Source organism: Schistocerca serialis, chromosome 1, assembly GCF_023864345.2.
Source record: "Schistocerca serialis cubense isolate TAMUIC-IGC-003099 chromosome 1, iqSchSeri2.2, whole genome shotgun sequence".
NCBI lineage: Eukaryota > Metazoa > Arthropoda > Insecta > Orthoptera > Acrididae > Schistocerca > Schistocerca serialis.
The window spans coordinates 715,223,597-715,246,433 of NC_064638.1; the positions used below are offsets into that span (position 1 = coordinate 715,223,597).

The 22,837-nt window shown below is 42.7% G+C and overlaps 1 protein-coding gene and 1 non-coding gene across 2 annotated transcripts in view; both read left to right on the forward strand.

The window, feature by feature from the left end:
- LOC126426960 (uncharacterized) overlaps window positions 1-22,837 on the forward strand; it is a 1,049,247-nt gene that overhangs the window by 460,180 nt on the left and 566,230 nt on the right. The window lies entirely within an intron of this gene.
- On the forward strand, window positions 10,028-10,130 carry LOC126424565 (U6 spliceosomal RNA). Its single transcript, XR_007576194.1, has one exon. It is a non-coding gene; the product is annotated as a U6 spliceosomal RNA (small nuclear RNA).

A 22,837-nucleotide genomic window follows, 5' to 3' on the forward strand; every position in this document is an offset into this window, starting at 1 on the left:
ATTTGAGTTCAATAATCGTCGGATGTCGCTTCGTTAGTATCTAAAAATATATCAGTTTCAACCCATAGATTGAGTTTAATGTTTTTGTGTTATTTTTTCTTTTCATTGAGTGTCAGTGTTGAGTGGCTGTTTAAAAGTTGAAGTCTTACTTTACTTGCAGTGCCATCATCCTAGTTGAAGAATATACTTCCCAAATATCCTAATGTGATAACTGCCTTGATTTATTTCTATAGTTTTTTGTCGACGAGAAAGCCGTATACTTTTATCATACGAGTATGTATGCTATGCTTTATTTTGCCATTTTCTTGTAATCTTAACATTAGTGTTATTGGCAGTAATACAGAGTCTAGTGTCTGGATATGAAATATCAAGATTATAAATAAGATACTATACATCCTGCTGGTTGTACAAACAGGAGTTAATTTAATTTATTCATATTTCCAAATTATTTGTGTACAAACACAGGTTTTCGTACTCTGCAATCATCACAAATACAGTTTCATACTTAAAATTCCGTCGATGTGTAATCAATAACAAAATATTTTCTTAAACTGTTAATAGTAACGCGTTTATGTACGTAAGGCATTGTCAGTTTCATAGAAATCCGTAAGGGGCTGGTGCAAGACGGGGACTTTGCTCTTTTATGGAATCTGCACTGCAGAGTAGTTATTCATTCCAGAATCCTTAGTGTTTTCTAGAAATGATTGTTTGTGATGCCACTAAACTATTAAACTCCACATTTAATAACTCCGAGTGCAACGGGAAACATTGTAGCATTAGCAAGTACTATCTAACGTGGATTGTTTTGCCTGTCAGGATGTCCACCGTAAATTAGAGCGTTTCCTTGGCTGGCGCGGAGAAGTTTCGGCGGTTTTCAGTCATGGCAGATGAGGACCTTTAGAGAACATTGCCGGAATAGTGTCCCGAATCTTTGTACACATTGGAATATGTGTTACCAGTAGTGCAGACTATTTAAGATCACATCATTGTATCAAACTGTGGAGACGAGGGCTGTACTGATTCAGTCCAAGGTTGTTATGAGTCGGTTCTGCAGGTCAATTTGAGGGTTATTTTTCAAGATTTCTCACATTCATCTTGTCGAATTCAGATCCAGGGTTTCATTTTAACCAAATAACCCAGAAAATAAAACTTTGAAACCACATTTTGTTGAACTTTTAGTATGAAAAAAAAAACATTAAAAAAGTCTCGAAGCCGCTTTTAATTTACCACAGATGCATAGAATTTTGATAATAATAATAATGTAATAGGATATATTAATCAGCGCCCATTCATCAACAAACAACTAGAACAACCAAAAAAGCCATACAAACTGGATTAAAATAAAAATATTAAAATTTTAATGGGAGACATAAACGCATGAAGTGGCAAGAAAAACAAATTCCGGACAACTGTAATACTATATCCTGCTCACAAAGGACTAATAAAAATGGAGACACAGTTTTGTGAAACCTTTCAACTGAAATAGATGCCAACAAATTTTCTGGCATGTCCTAACCAGTAGAAAACTTGCAGAAATAAAAAAATGTTTTTAATTGAAAAGTAAGGAAAGGTTAAAGTTAAAATCAAGCAAAATAGAACCATACCGAGGCTAACTAGAAATCCAAGAACTAGCCTTGAATTTCTGTAGCAAAATTCGAACTCCTTCCATGCAAACATTGTAATCATGAATCTTCCAGCTGGTCAGAACTTAAAGATAATATTTTTAATGTATTGGTACACCGCAAATGAAACGTTAACATGGGTGGTGGAACAATATCTGTGACATGGCCGTAGAGCAAAGAACTAAAGCCTGGAAAGACTGGAATTTGCATAAAATCACTTCGCTGCAGTCCAGAAACAGACTTCAAGGATCATTCGATCTGTACAACATCATTATAATAAAACCAGACTTGCAGAAATGAAACAAGTGTTCATGAAAAATAACGCGGTATTCTGCAGAATTTTTAGAGGACAAATGTCAACATACCGGGCTTCCAGCCTCTGTTGTAGACAACCTGACGGGACTCTGGAAACAAATAACAAAGACAATAGTAAACTCTAAGCAAAGTACTTTAAAGATCTCACACAGTCGAATTGAACGAAAACACACACACACACACACACACACACACACACACACACACACACAAAATCAGTATCCCGAGTATAGAATATGTTGAGAAAGCAATACGTGAACGTAAAAACAATAAAGCGCCAGAGGAACATGATACAACGGCATAAATGTGGAAAATAGGTGGTAAAAGCTTCACGAAGAAAATTTGTGACGTATATATTTCGTTTGAAGAAACGACCCGTAAAGAGTAGTAACGTGTCTTAATACACCCTTTACGCAAGAAAGGATGTGAAACTGATAGTAAAGAAATCCCTGTGCGGTTATTTATGTCAGTTACTTACTGTCAGTTAGTTACAAAATTCTTTCAAAAATCATGCGTAAAAAGCTTGATACACAAACGAACAACTTAATTGGCAACTATCACGCAGGTTTTAGGAAAGGCAGGACCTACGTGGAACCAATTCTCAAGACTGTTATGAAAATACGCAAGGGCAGGCGAACGCTGCTTTGTTAGTGTGCTAGAAGAGTTTAAAGTGGATAGAAAGACGAATCAGTTGATTAAACATACATTAACTGATACCAGCTCACAAGTTAGATTTAAAGGCAGTATATTTGAATTGTTTGAAATAAAAATAGGCGTCCGACAAGGAAGTCTTCAATTTCCCTTACCGTTCATTCTTGAACTAGCAAAAGTCATTAGGACATGGGAAAATAAAATAACAGGAATGACTATTGACAGACGACGGGAAACTAAAATTCGTTTGTGATATTTAGCTTGTGCAGACGACCTAGCGATCTGTTCAAACAACAGCGAAGTGGCGATTAATTTCCTTGAAAAACTGTATGAAATAGCAGCTAGAAGTGGACCGAAAGTTTTTTAAGAAAAAGCTTAGTACGTGGAAGGTTCTGATAGAGATGCAGATGGACTACCGATGTTTACACAGTTCGGCAGAACATCTCAAGTATTCCAATTTAAAAACTTCGGAGAAACCAACCCACCCTCTGGATTAAATGGTGAAGTAAACAGAGAGAGAATCATTAAATTACGGAAAGCTTATATAATTACGTGGAATAAGTATAATGAGAAATAATATCTCGTAAAGAAAGTTCAAAATTAAATCACAGTAGTCAAGCCGGCCGGAGTGGCCGTGCGGTTCTAGGCGCTAAGTCTGGAACCGCGTGACCGCTACGGTCGCAGGTTCGAATCCTGCCTCGGGCATGGATGTGTGTGCTATCCTTAGGTTAGTTAGGTTTAAGTAGTTCTAAGTTCTAGGGGACTGATGACCACAGCAGTTGGTCCTATAGTGCTCAGAGCCATTTGAACCATTTGAACCAGTAGTCAAATCTCTAGCATTACATGCGTCACTGTCGTCGGTAACCATTGAAGGTAGATCACTGATTAAAGACATAGGAAAAGAAGAAAAATTCGAAGGAAAATTTTGGTGCGGTTTGTGTTTAGAGAATGTGAATGAGGCGGAAGTGTAACGAGTTACATCTAAATTTAGACCAAATCCCGGACACTTTCAGGAAAAGGGGATCAAAATCTTATGGCTGCGTTCTCAGAATGAAACAGACTGACCATAAGGATTCTTTACATTGCCCTCTTAATGAAAGTTAAAAACAAATGGAATACTTGAAATTAGACGGCCGCAGGTTCGAATCCTGCCTCGGGCATGGATGTATGTGATGTCCTTAGGTTAGTTAGGTTTAATTAGTTCTAAGTTCTAGGCGACTGATGACCTCAGAAGTTAAGTCGCATAGTGCTCAGAGCCATTTGAACTTGAAATTAGAAAATATTATCGGGAAATAGGCATCACAAACCAAATTCTGCGAGACAGAGCTGCATTGAAAACTGTAACTGACAAGCTCGAAATTAAAGCTAAAGCATCTGTTACATCCAAGAGAACACGGACAAAAGAACTTAAAAAAAAAAACACACTGAGAAGATAAAGACATTTTGGAAGAAGAAGAAAGCAAGCATTTAAGCGAAATAAGTTCAATCGCGGTCCATAACTGAGCGTAACGATGTAAAAGAAAGTAAAGTAAAACATATATAAAATATTTTAATCTGATAACAATTTGTTTACTTCAGTACTTCGTAATTTAGTACATTTAGAAATATATATCATTTTAAAAGCACTCTCAGAAAATTTGAGACACTTGTGCAGTTGATTTAAGAACTATAATCGGTACAAAATCTTAAAATTTTGACTAAATAATAACTGACACGATATGAACTCCACGTGTGCATTCTTTTTTGATTAGGAGGGATGCTATTTCTTTCAGTCATTTTCGCTTCCGTTCCGGAAATATCGGGTGTTTTTTTGCAGGTACAGGCAGCCTGCGGATTAGCCGCCTTTACTGGCCGGAATATTCTCTGTAATAGTCATACTGACGCGAGTAACTGAAAAGTCTCCTGCTTGCGATGTACCTACTGGTTACAATTAAAGTGTAGCTAATCATAGAAGTCAAGCGAGGACTGTATTTATAGTATGGCAGCGAAATTTGGTAAACATGCTAATGCGATAATATGCAACAGATTTACGCTGAAAACAGTTCGGCCACCAGGTGCAAACCTGGCGCTGTATAGCATCGCTTCGATGTCTCCAGTGCTCATATTGAGCACATTCTGTAAGTGGCGGTTAATAATAAAGCGTACATTATGTGTTCGTCACATTTTTGACAATTTCTGCCCATGTCTCGTTCCTAATAAATTACGCAGGGAAAAATTTCTGTACGACTTTCTTGCATTTACGGCGCCAGATTTGTAACTCATGGCCAAAACTGGAACTAATTTCTTTCATGAATAAATCAGTTCCGCATTAATGCGTTAGAATACCTACCAAATTTCGCCGCCATACGATAATTGCAGCCCACACTGGGCCTCTGTTAGTAGTTGCTCGTTAATTATAACCGATCGGTATGTATAAACGCAGTAAAATATTGTAGGAAAAGGGGTTGTAAATTACGTATCCAGAGGAAAGAGGTAAGTGGATCGGCCAACCAAGAGATGGAAGGAGACTGTAGCAGCGACTGGACTCGGTGCGCGAATGGGCACTGGTGGTGGTAATCCAGTTATTTAAAAAAGAGTATCAAATGTTGCTTACGCAGGCAGTAGCACGGCAGACATCAGATCGTTGTGTGTAGGATTTACGCAGAGGAAAATGCGACGCGTGCAGTGTTTGATGTGGCGGGCAAGTAGGTAGTGCAGTGCAGCGCATATGACACCTGCGGCTGATCGCGTCGCGTGCGGCGTTGCTATGATCGGGTAGACTAGGGGGCTCGGCACGCGACGGCGGCGCCTGTTACCTCCCAGGTAAGTGTCTGCCTCTCACACCGCCAGCGGCTGCGCACGCGTCTAGGCAGTGGGCACCATCTGTCGTACTGCTGGCCAAGCCGGGAGTGTCAGCACTCGTGACCGATGAAGTGCACAGCATCAGATACACGCGGTCCGCACAGTGTTCTTCTCTCAGTAGAAATTGAACTTAAGAAGGACGTACTTCAAATATGCACCGCCTTTCCCAGTACGACATGAACCAGAGCCCCGCCGACAAAAAATTTCGGTGGTTGTTCAGGGACATAATCCGATTACTTTGGTATGAGATGAATAGTGTCGCTGGTGTCTCGTAACGGAGTAATAATGTAATTACGAGTTACTGGGTTTGTTACCCAACTACGTATCTTTCTTTGAAAATACGTCCACGGCGCTGAGAAAGCCTGTAAAATGTAGTCACCAAAACGTACACCACATATCATAGAGCAGTACAAAAATTCTCAGACGAAACTGTGCGTTTTTGTCATAGCATTTTTCAATCTGTTTCGTCAGTGTACAGTACGGCACAGTACAGTGCAGTATGTAACATCTACCGGGTGATCAAAAAGTCAGTACAAATTTGAAAACTGAATAAATCACGGAATAATGTAGATAGAGAGGTACAAATTGAAACACATGCTTGGAATGACATGGGGTTTTATTACAACCAAAAAATACAAAAGTTCAAAAAATGTCCGACAGATGGCGCTTCATCTGATCAGAATAGCAATAATTAGCATAACAAAGTAAGACAAAGCAAAGATGACGTTCTTTACAGGAAATTCTCAGTAAGTCCACCATCATTCCTCAACAATAGCTGTAGTCGAGGCATAACGTTGTGAACAGCACTGTAAAGCATGTTCGGAGTTACGGTGAGGCATTGGTGTCGGATGTTGTCTTTCAGCATCCCTATAGATGTCGGTCGATCACGATACACTTGCGACTTCAGGTAACCTCAAAGCCAATAATCGCACGGACTGAGGTCTGGGGATCTGGGAGGCTAAGCATGACGAAAGTGGCGGCTGAGAACACGATCATCACCAAACGACGCGCGCAAGAGATCTTTCACGCGTCTAGCGATATGGGGTGGAGCGCCATCCTGCATAAACATAGTACGTTCCAGCAGGTATTTATCAGCCAAACATATCGGCGTACCTCTCACCCGTCACGGTAGCAGCTACCAAACCAGAATCACGCGTTTCCTCGAAGAAAAAAGGCCCATAACGGCAGATATGGTAAATCCAACCCATACCGTGACTTTCTCGTCGTGCAATGGAGTTTCCGCGACAGTTCTAGGATTTTCGGTAGCCCAAATTGTGCAGTTGTGGGCGTTGACAGGCCCACGGAGCGTGAAATGAGCTTCGTCGCTCCACAACACGTTACTCAACCAATCGTCATCTTCCGCCATCTTTTGAAACGCCCACATCGCAAATGCCCTCCGCTTCACTAAATCGCCAGGTAACTTTTCATGATGCCGATGGATTTTGTACGGATAGCATCGGAGGGTACGCCGAAGTGCCAACCAAACAGTAGTGTATGGAATGCCGGTGCGACGTGCGACTGCACGAGCGCTGACTTCCCCGTGCATAGACGAACCCGCTACAGACTCCATTTCTTCCTGAACTGTCTCAGCAGCATTAGGCCCTGTTCTGGGTCGGTCACTACGGGGTCTATCGTCTAACCAACCCGTGGCTTCGAACTTCGAAATTATTCTCGCCACAGCTGCATTTGTCAACGGACCTTTACCCGTTCTAATCCCCTTCCTATGGCGATAGGATCGTAACGCTGAACTAGCACATTCCCCACTCTCATAACAGAGCTTCACTAAAAGCGCCTTTTCAGGTAACGTCAACATGCTGCGACTGCTGGCGCATCTGATTCTCTCTCTTATTACAGCTCCTTTTATACACGATTGCCATGCGCAGTCACTAACGTTTTGCTGTCCAGCGCAATCTGTCGGACATTTTGTGAACTTTTTTAATTCTAATAAAACCCCATGTCATTCCAAGCATGTGTGTCAATTTTTACCTCTCTATCTACATTATTCCGTGGTTTATTAAGTTTTAAAATTTATATTGACTTTTTGATCACCCGGTATAACGCACTTTCCTTGCAGGTACTGTCTGTCAGTAAACCTAATCATACTGCTGTGTATCATTATCAACTTACAAATAAAGCTGCTGGAAAAATAAACTCCTAACAGAAGCAAAGAGTATTGAATGCAAGCTTGAGAGCGGTGAGTGAAATGTACATTACTGCTGAAAAGTACTGAGAGTGAATGGACAGTGCATATCGTCGACTCTTGCACTGTTGTGCAGATGTTACAGTGCGAAAGAGAAAGGTCAGTGGGGTGAGAAATCAGACTGGATGCAATTGTTCTGTTACGAGCCACCAAAGACCACGGGATCCTTATACCGATAAACACTTAAAAACCGCTAAACATCTCGCGATATCTTCTTGATGTAGTTTTGGTTCAGTCCCTGTACATGTTAGACTATAGTTTAGACTATCGTCACGTGGATACTATTCCGGTGCAGCCATACAAAGGATTATAAGCAGTGTCTTTCATAGGTGCAGTGGAGTTTCTCAACATGCTGCCACGAAATCTATACCAGCCGATTATTCGACCTACAACGGAGCCTGAATTATCAATAATCCACTCCAAATGCTTCCCCTTACCGTTATTTCTGTGTTTTTGTATGGCGTTTGACCCCACGTGACTCTTTATTGTGGTGAAGTGCACAACCATACATTGCTTTAAAATTACAGCCTCAAGACCTTCCTTAGATTACCTGTATCTGTACTCAGAATTTGACTACGTACAGCTGTAATTGTAACTAACAGTAGCCGCTAAGTCATTCACGTAAAATATGTGTGCCTGGTAGACGGGTTGTTACATTTCCTTGGCACACATGCGATATTACGTCTCTGTGTGTGTGCAGGACGCGACAACCAAGGTGATATACTGCATTTAACTGCCAGGGAGTCCTGTATTGTCTTCAAATCGAGTAGATGCACCGTAAGAAAATTTATATTTAGGATGTTTCCGTACGGCGCCTAGGGTGGTAGTGTACCTCAGACGGTTTCCTAAAGATTGCTCGTACATACGTACACAAAGCCACTAAGTTAGGACACTTTCTATACTTTGGTCAGACACAGCGAGCCGAACGTTATCAGTTAAAGCCTCAGCAAGAAGGACTTAACATGAACTCAGAGTATACCACAACAACGACGGGGTATAACTTTAGAAAAAGTTTTAACATCGACAATGACTGCGAAAGGCTACCTCTGTTCGTTGTCTCCAGTCCGGCACGAGGGTGATTGTGAGCATGAGCGACCGGTTAAATGTCAGATTGTTCAAATGGCACTGAGCACTATGGGACTTAACATCTGAGGTCATCAGTCCCCTAGAACTTAGAACTACTTAAACCTAACTAACCTAAGGACATCACACACATCCATGCCCGAGGCAGGATTCGAACCTGCGGCCGTAGCGGTCTCGCGGTTCCAGACTGAAGCGCCTAGAACCGCTCGGCCACTCCGGCCGGCGGTTAAATGTCACTTCGCCGTACAAGGGAACCTTACGGAGTGGCTTCTTCGATTTTCTTCACATTTAATTGCATGAAAATGCCAGTATTCAAAGTGAATTAAAATTTGGTGCAAATATGCAAAAGTGGAATATACAATAAAATAGTTTTGTATTTGTATAGATCAAACAGTATTATTTATAGGGATGTATATGGCAGAATTCCAGAGGTTGTTCAGGGATACGTTCTTAGTCGACATTTACATCAGTACTTCGCAAGACACCTGAACGTGTGTGATGGAGGGTACTTCTGGTACAACTGACTGATCTTCCCGTCCCTGCTCCATTCGCGAATGGTGCGTGGGAAGGTTGATTGTCGGTCAGCCTCTGTATTGGCTCTTATTTCTCGAATTTCCTCGTCGTGGTCATTTCACGAAACGTATGTGCGAGGAAGTAATATGTTGTCCGACTATTGGCGGAAAGTGTCTTGAAATTTTAATAGTAAAACTCTACGTGATGTCCACCGCCGCTCTTGTAACATCTGCCATTGCAGATTGTTGAGCATCTCTTCTAGAGTTGCTGTCTTGTAGACAACCGTATCATCTGCGAACAGACTTAAAGAGCTTCGGATGCTTCGCACTAGATAATTTTGTACATTGAAACAGCAACGGTCCTCTTACACTTACTTGGGGTACGCTCGAATTTAGCTTTACATGTCTCGATTTTGTTCGCAAATCTGGTCCGATACTCCGTGAGTATCTTGGTGTATGGGACCATGGTCTCCGGCGACAGGCTCCAAAGTTACTGCATTTGGTTTGGTTTCATATCTCTATAAGCTTTGTATCTGCGTAGCACTGAAATGTTGCACAACAGTGTAAATATCAACGGTATGCTCTGTGTGTTTTGTTTCCATTCGCGCAGGGTACCTGCTGTTGACGACAGTAATGTCCTGTTTAACTCGTTGGGCTCAAGTTTGCGTTCAGTACTGCTCGGTTGAGTGCTTTCTGGCAACGTTAGTAGTGCGTCAACAGCAACACCATTCCGTGCTATGGATAGTGTTTGGCTTCACTGAATGCAGTGGGAGAGCAGCGTCGGTAGCCACATCACAGTACTTGTGCATCTGTACCGCTTCGGCGAAAATTTGAACGACACAGAAAAGATTACCATGGCCTCTGCGCAAGGAAGACACGCATAGTCGTTAAGCGTTCCACATTTTTAAGTACCTTGTAAATAATCCACTACAGTTCAAAAGGAACAATCACGTAAAAAATATGTAAATGTGTGTGAAATCTTATGGGACTTAACTGCTAAGGTCATCAGTCCCTAAGCTTACACACTATTTAACCTAAATTATCCTAAGGACAAACACACACACACACACACACACACACACACACACACAAGGGAGGACTCGAACCTCCGCCGGGACCAGCCGCACAGAACTATCATGTACATAACTACAATATCAGAAGAAAAAATAACGTACATTGTTCTACATTAGGGTTTCCGTTTGCACAAAAAGGGTTGCACAAAGCTGCAACCAAAAATTTATCACATACCTAGTGATACAAAATGCCTGACTGACAACAAAATCGAATTTGAAAACAAATTGAAAAGGCTTTCTCCTGGGGTACTGCAGTTACGTACAAAACTTTCTGTTGTTGTAACGTGTAGAAAGTGGTTGGAGGGAATTACTATCTCCCATCTGTATATTAAAAAATAGACTCTTGCAAATGAAAATGATGTTATATCTATAAAATGGTAATGTTAATGTAATATGACTGGTTCCACATCATTACATGGGACATGGAACTAACATAGGCGTCTTCGGGAAACTGGATCCTTCCGTTTTGGAATAGAAGGTACTGCTTTTGCGATATATGGTGGAACAGCCGATACGGAAGGAAATGTGACGCATGCGGTTGGTGACAACCCTGCTTCTAGCAGTCAGCGCGTTGCACGACCGCAGAACTTGAGGGCATTCAACTTTGAGTGTCAAATGAACAACAAATGCTTTCGTATCATCCGTTGAAGGTGCAATTACTGCTACCTGCGGCCCTCACATTACCAATGGCGTTTGCGAGTTGGTGTCTACAGCAATGTACAGAAAATAACGATTTTCCTGTTTTCGTGTTGTTCACAGTCGAGACCATGTATACAACAAGGGCATGTTCAACTGTATGGGATGACGAAAATCCTCACGCACTGGTTTGTCGATGCTATCAGCAAACGTTGCTTACTAGAACACTGAACGGAGTCATGTACAAAACGTTCCGTCAATATGTCCTCCCTTAGTTCCCAGAAGATGTGCCGTTGTGACTTCGTCGGGTTACGTTGTTTGAACATGACTGGACACCGGCGCGTTTTCTCTCTTATGTTGGGAACCACATTGAAGTACAGTTTGGACGACAATGGGTTAGTCCCGATGGCCGTGTTCCATGGCCAGCTCGGTGACCAGAAATGGCACAAACGGACTAATTCTTCAGGGAATGTGTGAAGACCCTAGTTTATGAGACTCCGGTTGATACTCGCACGCATATGGTTGTTAGGATTATCAGAGTCGCGGAAGTAGTAAGCGAGACCCACTGAATTCTTGAGTATGTAACACAGTCAATAGCGCGTCGCTGTACGCCCCGCCGTGCTCATGGTGGTCGGCATTTTGAACAACAGTTCTCCGTTTCTTCAGTGCTGATAAAACGAATTGAACACATTGTAATAAAAGTGTACATGTTTTGTCTGGGGTTGTTGTGTTAGTCTGTGGTGTGTGTCGTATGTTTTGGTTATTGCATATTGTAGGCTTCTTCACTGTAGTGAAGGTATTTTCTCAAAATAAAAAGAGATTGCGGTAACAAACCGAGTCCATTATAATTATGAGCCGTCGCAGACCGTTGGTCCCTTGTATCCCTAGACAACTTCCGAAAGTCTGTCGGTGGAATTCTGGCTCAGTATTTAAAAATAAAAAGTTATTTAGGAAGCTGTTTTTGATTAAAAATTATGAGTCGGTATTTGTTAATTAACATTTGTTTGTTAGTAAGTAGGTAAATTAAATAAATGTAAAAAATGTTGCTAGTCTACGTCTACATGATTACTCTGCGATTCACAATTAAGTGCCTCGCGGAAGGTTCATCGAACCAACTTCGAGCAATTTCTCTGCCGCTCCACTCTCGAACAGCGCGCGGGAAAACGAACACTTAAATCTTTCCTTTTTTTGGTGGGGGGGGGGGGCGGATTACGTCATCCTGAATTAGAAAACTGATGTCCGAGTAGTGACCTCCAAATCCTATAAGTATGAAGAAAATCGAAGAGAGCAGAGCAGTCTGTAAGGTCTCCTTGTTGGTTCCTGTGCTGTAGTGTTTGTCGTCCCTCTGATGATGATATGCGAGGCTAGACGCCAGACCGCTTTCCCTCCCCGCAGTTCGGAGACACTGCACGGCGGCCGACCGCGCAGAGCAGCCGGGACGAGCAGCCGCCGTCCCTTCGGCGCTCGGGCAGGGCAGCTGCGGCCGCGGCTGCGAAGGGCGCGCCAGCTGCCGCCCACGGCGCAGCTGCACGGGGCGCGCGCAGCTGCCGCGTCGGCCGCGGCTCTTCCCTTAATTAAAAACATTCTTCGCCGACTCCGTTGTGCAAAAAATATGCTGCACGCCCATCCCGCTTATGAAGGTCTTGCATTTCCTCTGATTTGGAAGACTTGTTCTCCTCGGAGGTTCTTCGCAGTAATGACTGTGGCGTTCCTCGCACTTTAAAAGGGGCGCGTCTTTGTAAAGCGCGTTATTTGTCATGCAAGACGAAAAAGTTCTTCTTTACAATGTAGTAAGATCCTTTCACGTACTGTTGCACAAAAGAGTACTGTCACAGAAATGGACTCTGTGCGTGACGCAACTTTCACAGCTAGATGAAACTGAAGAACCTCTGTTTTCACTGTCACATTATACTGTTAGAATTAGGAGATTTAACACGGGATCCAAAAACTAAAGGCGACATTATTTGCATCTCAACTGCGGAGTTGGTGTCATTGCCTTCCATATGACCTTGCAACAAAGTATAGAATCGCACTCCAGATCTGCCTTCTGTACATTGGTATAAATAATTTTGTTTGCCTGTCTAATAGAAAACTAAATAAAAGTAGCATCCCATCAATTTTAATCAACTTAATTCAAGCTATGAATAAGGGATGAACTGCAGAACCATGTTAAGACCCTTTCAGGTGTCCGCTGGTACAGCGGAGACTGAGCGGGAAGTGACTGCGTATGTATGAAATAACGCAAACATGGAGCTACATACCAACATTCCGAAAGTTACAAAAAGAAGTACATCCATATTGAAATCGAAAAGCAGGTAATTCTTGCAATAAAGTAGGAACTGCATTTTTAAGAGTACATGAATAACACGGTAAAATAACTCTTGCTTCAGGCTGCCCTTCTCTTTAAGCACTGAGTTTCATATATGATGAAGCCCACATATGATGTTATCAAGTGATTGAAGTCTTCTGCAGAGACATATATGAGAATCGCACTAATCGCTTCCATGACAGGCTGTGATTCAATGTTCCTCTTTGCTTCATTTTCATGATCTTTATCTTCTTGTAATCTTCGGTTATTACATGTATGCTCAGCGTCTGAGTTGCCTCAATATTATCGTCAACTGAAACATTCTTGAAACTGCACGTCGCAGAGTTTCCACTGGCTGCCTGTTAGTCTTCGTCGTCAGAATCGGTAACATGGACATTTACTCCTCCATGTGTCTACGACAAAGAGATTAATCTGGTGATGTTATGTTATGTTAACCGGGGACCTAGAAACGACGGAGAGGCCCCGTCCCCGCCGCAGCCGCAGTTGTGCACAACCCCACGACTACCGCAGTCCACTTGACCCATCCGCCGCGCCACACCGAACCCACGGTTGTTGTGCGGTTCGGCCCTCGGTGGACACCCCCCCCCCCCCCCCCCCCCCCCGGGGGAACTTCTCACACCAGACGAGTGTAACCCCTATCCTCCGGGCGCATTCGTGCCGGGGACCAGGCGCTCCTTCCCGCCCGGAAAGCCGTGCGTTAGACCGCACGGCCATCCGGGCGGACGATCTGGTGATACTGTAGTTACAAAAATACTTCACAAAAGTTCGAAGAGATTCATAAAATCACCTAGAAGATGGGTTGTTCCAGAAACAGTTTTCTATAACTGGAGGCTGCGCCACAGTACCACTCCTCCCTGCTCCCTCCCCTCCCCTCCCCTCCCCTCTCCCTCCCCCACCACTCACGCTTCACGCTGCTGGATGGGGGAGTGGGGAGGGGGGGGGGGGCGTAATCAGTGCACCTAAGACATTCGTGTTCCTCGACTTTTACAGAATCCTGAACATTAATGTATTGTAAATGCTGTTAAACAATATACTTGCGCTAAAACTGTTTTGTCATTTTTATAATTCCTTCACGTGTAGACTAAAGTTTGCTGGTTGGAACTGGAGAAACGAAAAAATGTTATATGTTAAGCAGTAAAACATTTTTCGCGTAGATAGCATTAGTCGTCTACAAAAAGTAAAATATTCGGTTTCTTCGATCATTATGTAATGAAACGCTTTTGTCCATGTGACAAGTTGTATTCCTGTCATCCAAGTTGTCGGCCAATTCAGGTACTCGCTTGGCAGTTTACTCACGCTTTAAAGGGGATGGCAAATTACTTCTGTATCCTTGCTCACCAACCTCAATTGCTCCACGCCATCAGCAATGGGGCAAGTGCGTATCGTCACTCCCTCCTTGCTAAAATTCTCATGATGATAAAATGCATCTAGTACAGTTTCAGACGTGACAGGTACAAATTAGCTAAAGGGAACAGACTAGTTACGTCTACATCAAATGTCTTACTCTTGTCATACTGTGCCGTCAAGCGTGCTAATTGTGAGGGACAACTTTCGAGACAGTAACATAATTTACGTTCACGCATTCGGCCTCACCACTGACTTGTTGGAAAACTGTTCCAGTACACTTCCTAAAAGCTGTCCAACAAACCCGCAGAAACACTAGAATTTTCTAGTTTCACCTTTCAGTTTCTAGAGTATTTGCTTGAATTACTGGCCTATTTACTGGAACTGTTGTACCCACTAAATTAAATTTCAGTTTCTCGTAAACTCAAAATATTTCTTCTTATTTTGCACGGTTATTACGCACTAACGTATGGAAATGAAAACTCGCCCCCTGATAGCGCACATAGTCAGAACAGGGAGGATGGTAGGAAACGTCAGGTGACTTTACCTGCTTGAGGTTTCCAGCCTCCAGTTACTGAGAACAGCTCATACTCTCCCTCGTGCTGCCTATCACCTGCTGACAAGTTTTTGTCCAGACATTCTTCTGTGGGAGATGAGCGCTGTAAAAAGGAAGCTGTCATCGAACAGGGAAGGAATAGAGGTTCGATTCAAAAGGGAATGCGTTAAAACAGTTTAAGAGACAGGTATCAAACAAATCGTGCACTCTTTGGTGGAGGGAACCAATCCGCATTTACCCTGGTTCCATTGCTTGTGTTAACTTACCCACTCTCTTTGTAGATCACGTTGCTAGAGGGCTTGTACAGTTGTTCGAACTAGACGCATGGAGCCCAAATCGATCGTATGGAGAGGGCTACGTACTGCCTGCGTCGACGGGGACCTTCTAGTGCGTCCATAAACGCAGCACACATTTCTACTGCATTCTCATCGGTGTACTTACGAGCCATAATTTGTAGGGAGCGTCATTAGGTGCAGTTATTGATCTGATGTGACCCCTGTAGGCCAGAAATCCATTTTCTTGTGTTTCGTGATAGGAGTTTAATGTTCGCATGAAACCACAGTAGTGTACGCCAATTCGGCGGGCGTCTTACCGTGATGAAATGAAATGTGCGTTTAGCTATGGCCTCTCGTCGGGTGAATCCATCGCCCGGTGCAAGTGTCTCAAGTTGACGCCACGTGAGCGACTTGTGTGTCCATGAGGATGAAGACAATACAACACCCAATCCCCTGGCGGAGATAATCTTTGTTCCGGCCGGGAAAGGAGCACCGCTCCCTCGGATGGCGTTCTGCAGTGCCGACTCCTCAGGTACGCAGGTGCACTTCTTCGTGTGATGGCATTCATGAAGTGGCAATGCGCCCACGCTCTAAGCTTGAAATGACTTTTTGTAGTGGCAGCGTCAACAGTGTACACAGTCCGCATTGTCCCGCTCCGATTTGAGAACGAACAGCCTGCTGAACCACACCTGAGTGTGTGTTTACTTTTACTTCCATTATACAATGTGACAATACGTAGCGATTTCCTGTCGTCATAATGTATGTTGAGATACGGATTTCCAATTAAAAAAAAAAAAATACATACTGTGCGAGCCATAAGGGTGGTGCAAAGTCGATTTGGAGCAATTTGCGCGAACGTGTATTGTGTGGTGTGCGTACTGTAAGACCTTCAGTACACACACCATCAGATTATTTGACTTGTCGCTCTAAGGAAGTAGGCAACTGTCAGCAATATGTCTCGTGGTCTTATCGTGGCGTGTTTATCTTCTGCCCTTAGGTCAGGCAATAGAAATGCCACTTGCACGCTTACAGTAGCAGATTGACGGTGACCAACTTTAAACAGAACTTGATTATTTTTCACACACTTTCATTAAAATAATAACAAGCCTAAAAATTACTTAACTTGGTCCTGGATGCTATTTACAATTGACAATCTGAATTTCCTTTGGTCTTGGTACGTTAAACTTATTCTCAAATATCTCTGATACTTGACAAAGTGTCTATTAATTTATCTTCATGGCTATGTACAGGAATATGGTAATCTTATGAAGCGCAGACTGAAATTTGACTATAGACTAATGCAGACTGACTAATCGGAGGTCTGTACACTCGTTATAATACCTCGCGCGTTCAGGTATCACTGCGCGAGTGTGATCCGCGAGCCGGCCGAAGTGGCCGTGCGGTTAAAGGCGCTGCAGTCTGGAACCGCGAGACCGCTACGGTCGCAGGTTCGAATCCTGCCTCGGGCATGGATGTTTGTGATGTCCTTAGGTTAGTTAGGTTTAACTAGTTCTAAGTTCTAGGGGACTAATGACCTCAGCAGTTGAGTCCCATAGTGCTCAGAGCCATTTGAACCATTTTTTGTGATCCGCGAGGAGAAAAGGTTCTACGTTAGCAGCAATCTCATTGGCTGCGTGACAATACGCGGATCGGCGGAAGCAGAATTTGGTCCGTCTCTAAGACAGCGCCATCTCTTGTGCGGAGACGGACGAGCGCTGCGCCTGCGCTGTTCTGCTTAGCGGGGCGCGCTCTAGTGGGAAAGTTGTGTACGCGCTGACTACGCGGAACTATGTACACAACATATTGTGTAGACTCCGTAGAGCTTTACGGGAGCCAATAATGTTTGTAACTTTAAGAAGACGGAATATTATAAGTTTTGTACTTGTCTTTGCGGTTTTTTTCTTTTCTCCTCCGGGAAGGCTTTCACACTTTCTGCGAAACCTGCACATTCCTTCCTTCATCTGACGCACGGGTCAAGTGGCGTTATTTCGAGCGAACAGCGGCTGCGTCAGTTGTTTAGATCAGACGCGGCGCGGCAACGGACGGAGCTGCGGCTGTTTGCGGAACGGGCCCGGCCCGGCCCGCACCAAACATTTAACCGGAGCACGTAGCGAGGCAGTAACCCGAAGCAGCGCTCGGTGCGGCCGTAGCGCGACCTAACAGCGCCGCTCTCCTGCCCTGCACTTCCTCTCTGCTTTGTGGCCCAACGCCGAGCTCACTGCACTCAGCGTCTGCCGCCCACCCGGCGCTCTTCCTGCTCCGCACACACTCGGCGAGTCTCGCTCGCGACACGGCCAGCGAGTTGCGTACTCTCACCTTGCATTTAAGGTTTTACTCTGTCCTCCTTTGGACTTCAAGAGCCTCCGGTCTTCTTGTTACAATCCGTGATGGTCGACGAGCGCTCTCTTTCGCATATAAACAGTGTTACTATATTTACGTGCTGGAGCTCGTGCGCTACATTTTAGTCCTGCATTTGAAGTGCTGTTCCACTGTAACTGAAGGCCCGGCGTTTCTGACGCCGCATAAATCAATGGTTCTCAACCTTTCTGAGAATAGTTCGTCAGAGTGTAGTAAGGTATTACGAGGGAATCCCAAAAGTAAGCTCTCCTATTTTTTTTTTATATGTAAATAGACCTGTTGATTTCTACAATGGTTTACATCAGTTTACAGCTTGAACATTTAGTTATTTTCCGACATAATCACCATTTCTGTCGATGCATTTTTGTAGACGCTGTGGCAGTTTTTGTATGCCCATGTCATACCAACTCGCCGCCATGCTGTTCAGAAAGTTATTAACCTCTACTTTCACCTCGTCGTCGGAGATGAATCGCTTTCCGGCCAAATGTTCTTTCAACCTAGGGAAACAGGTGATAGTCACTGGGCGCCAAGTGAGGGCTATAGGGTGGGTGGGTGGGTGATTATGTTCCACTGACACTGTTGCAGGAGAGCAACGGTTTGCCGAGCGATGTGTTGCTCAACATTCGTCTTCTCCGGTTCTGAACTGCCCGTTTGAGTTTTTTCAGAGTCTCACAGTACCTGTCAGCGTTAATTGTGGTCTCAGCGATTCAGCTATGACGACGAGGCGAAAGAAAAGGTTCATAACTTTCTGAACAGCATGGGCATACGAAAACTGCCACAGCTTCTACAAAAATGCACCGACACAAATGGTGATTATGTCGAAAAATAGCTAAATGTTCAAGCTGTAAATTGATGTATACCGCTGTAGAAATAAACAGGACTATGTACATATAAAACAATAGGAGACCTTACTTTTGGGATTACCATCGTAGCTATTACCAACCGTCCACCCTCTCCCCACCAACATCCATACTAGCGCCTAACTAAGCTTTAGAATGAAAACGTGTTTTCTCTGAATTTTTTATTTTTAAAACGACGAAAGGTAAATGGTATTTAGTTTTTGTGTTTTATTAAACCATGAACTAATGAGGAAGTGAGAGAATTGGTACAGCGTATTTCTAACAACCTCTTTCCTTAGAATGATGAAGTAAATCCCGGTGCATCATTGCATGACTTAAAACTTCTACCGCGAAAAGAAGGCTACGTATCCGCATTGGGATAGACACTTGCTACGAAACATGCTATCTCTGCACCGCTCCTCTTCCTAGTGACGCTTGCTGCATCCATTCCGTGTGCTCTCATTTAAAATGACGTAAGTTAAAATGTGTATCTTATACTTACTGTTCGTAAATCACTTGATTAGTGAACCCTTTACTTCTGAACAGGCTGAAACTGAAAGACTTCATGTTGGCAATGCTTTGTGTCTGACCACTACCAACAATAATAATAATAACAATATAGTGTAAGCCCTACAGTAGCCATTGCGTAATTATTGTCACGTTGATCTGTCAAGTAATTTGTTATTGTGATTATTTTAGCAATATATGGTCTATTCCTGGAACTAACTAACTATAAGAGTAAACGGAATGATATAGTACTGTTTTAAACAGATTGGCCTAGTATTTGGGAGGATGGAAACTCCACTCTTCATCCAGCAATCCCGATTTAGGTTTTCCGTGGTTTCCCCAAATTACTTCAGGCGTATGCCAGGATAGTTCCTATTCTAAGGCTACGGCCGACTATCAATCCGATTCTTGTCATACTAGACCTGTAACTCTGTAAATGTTCATATATATGAATTATTTTTGTTGTTCTTAAATTGTAATTCCAAGACATGTTCAGTCTCTCTGCAAAAGAAATCTGCAGATAAATAAAACTACTACTGCTACGTATATGCCTCAATTTTACTACCACAGATGCATGGTACAAACTGTGAGTATAATGGGTCGACTGTGTGAGGAAGATATTGTTATATACTCGTTTCACAAGCTGTAACCTCCACGACATTGAGTCATGCGTTAACGCTAGTGAAACTCCCTGCTAAACCCGCAGGACAGGACAGGTACTTGGAATTGTGGAAAGGGACCAAAATGAGCGGCTGTCAGTTAGACTCGAACACATATAACTTTATTATTTCACCAAACATTACAGCACAAATTTTTGAACTTAGTTATCGGCTTAAACGCCACACTATCTTATGCCTTAAGGGCACAACCCCTTAAATTAAAAAAAAAAAGGCTGAAAGCCATTAACTTAAGATTCAGACCCAAAACAGAATATTTAGCAGGCAGAAGGCCTCACGTAAGTAAGTTCTATAACTTGGCTGAAGACCCAACAAATCCAACACTTGACAAGCAAGAAACTTTAATTTCAAAACTGCTCTAAGCCCATGACTTAAAACACAACTAAAATAACATTTAAAGGCAGAAGGCCCAAGGCTTTATCTTTAAACAATATTTTACACAGGCTGAAAGCCCAAATAATCTAAGAGTTGACAAGTAAGGAAATTTAATTTTAAAGTAGCTGAAGGCCCATGACTTGAAACACAACTAAAACAATTCAACTTTAAATCAAACCATCGGCTATGAGCCATGCAATGACACACAACAGAAAATAAGAAAAGGCATTGCAACTAACGGCGCTAAGAAGTTTCGGGGGTCGGCCAGCACTTGAAATACTAACGTCCACGTAGGTGAGACAGGCAGTCGGCCCAACCATCCTCAATCCGACGGCAACCCAACCGACAGACCGTCAACACACCAATGCTCAAGGTGATTTCAGCTCCACACTTGCACCAAGGTTCCGCTCCGCACTTGCACCAAAATACCGACGATGCTGACAGCAGAGACTGTGGAACCAGACAAGAACGGATCCCAAACAACCCATAAGGGATGGACGACCCGAAAACGCACGTCGTTTAATCAAACGACCGACTAACTGAGAAGCAGTACGCCGACAACACTTAAATAAACAAGTCCGTGAAAATCACATAAACTACACACAACCCCACGAACATCTGCACGAGGACTAGACTACTTCTTAATTTCAAAATGTTCCGAAATTTCTTCCTTGACTTTATTTTTTTAGGTTTTGCACCATGTAGTGTTTCAGTAATAATTGGAGCTGTTTTCTGGTCCACACCTTATTGATATGTAGGTACAAACTATTTTCTTATTGCAAATATTTTATTCCTGAGTATTAGTTTCTGAACTAAGATTCGATCTGGGCAAGATATGTTTGGTTGGTTGGTTTGTTGATTTGGGGGGAGGGGACCAAACAGCGAGGTCATCAGTCCCAACGGATTTGGGGAGGATGGGGAAGGGAGTCAGCCGTACCCTTTCAAAGGAACCACTCCGGTATTTGCATGAAGCGATTTAGGGAAATCACGGAAAACCCAAATCAGGATGGCCGGATGCGGGTTTGAACCGTCGTCCTCACGGATGCGAGTCCAGTGTGCTAACCACAGCGACAACTAGCTCGTTGTATTTGGTCTTGAACCAGCTAGATACTCATCAGTTTTGCATTCAGGTTGTACCATACAATTATCATCATCCGCTTTGTTTCCGTTTCTATGTAGTGGAGGTATCAATTCAGTTTTACAATCGACCGGAATTTTTCGCATGATCACTGTAATGATTTCTTGTAAAGTTTTTGGACCAGACGACTCCAGGAGTTTCGCATCTGTTCCATCTTCATCAGATACTTAATTTTTTAACCTTTCAGTTTGTTCAACATTTTACTCCCTATTTGGTGATTCTGCCTCTGGATTTGTTTTAGGAGAATTTCTGGGGGAGTTTTTCTGTGGCCTCAGGGTAGTTCAGAAGTATTTAAAACTACATATTTGCAAACGTCTCTGTTGTTTATTGGTTAAGTGTCTGTTGTCGATTTTCCGTCTTGAAGCAGAGATATTGGGGCTGGTATTTAGCTTTGTTTTAAAGGTTTTGTGAATAATCCCCTTCAGTTTCATAGAGCTGATCGTTCTCTGTTCATCTAATTTTGGAGATTTGTTGCTCGATTCCAGGAAAATCTCATGTCCATTTTCTGATGCTTTAGTACTCCATGTTTTGAATGCCTTGTGGCGAGATTTTACTGCTTGTTGACAATGTTCTTTCCACCAAGAATATTTTTCCTCCTTTGTAAAAGAGACATAGTTTTGTTCAGTTTTGATACGATTATGTTTGAATTGTTGTCTGTTTTGTGCTTACATTTCGCCGAGTTGCGTTTGTTAATCGCGATATTTGGATTTTGCTAGTGTTAAAATTAGGAATTACCGACATTCTTTTGGTGATTTTTTGGGTCTGTAAACTTAGTTTTGCTAGGGTTAAGTGATGGTTGGTGTAATTATTTGCTCCTTTGAGTACCTGGACATTCAAAATACACTTGTGTGTATGAGATTGTGGTATGATCGGTTTGGAATTCATCTATATTCTTGTTGGGCGATCGCCATTTTGTTTTTTAGTACTTTTCTTAAAATGTTTTGACTTAACTTTGGGCTTGCAATTTCCACATTACTGCCAATCTTTCTCCATTTTCACTACCCCATTTGTGTGCAGGGAAACCACCAATTGTTTTCCTGAATTTCCTCTTGCCCTAGGTGTGCATTAAAATCGCCGGCTGGAATTTTCGCTTAATGTTCTGGGAATTTAGAGACTATTTTATACCGTCTCCCATGGTGTACTTATTTTTTCGCGGTTTTTGGTTGATCGGCGTATGTGCATTAATTATTGTGTACATTTTACTTGCATATTTCGAGGAAATTGTCATTAATTTGTTACTCACAGGCTTTATTTCGATTACAGAACCAAGAATGTCTTGTGAAACTGCGTACGAAACTGCGTACGAAACCCTCATGTGGGGTGTATTTTTATGAATTCTTTTGTCTATTTTACTTTTGAACAGTCTATAATTTCGAAAGTCCATGGTGTTTTCGTCTAACAGTCCTGTTACTTGCCTGAATAAAATTTTAATTTCTGGTTCTGTGTTTCTCCTCATTTGCAGAGCTTTCCTGTCTTTAAAAGTGAGTTGGTATTGGTTGTATCAAA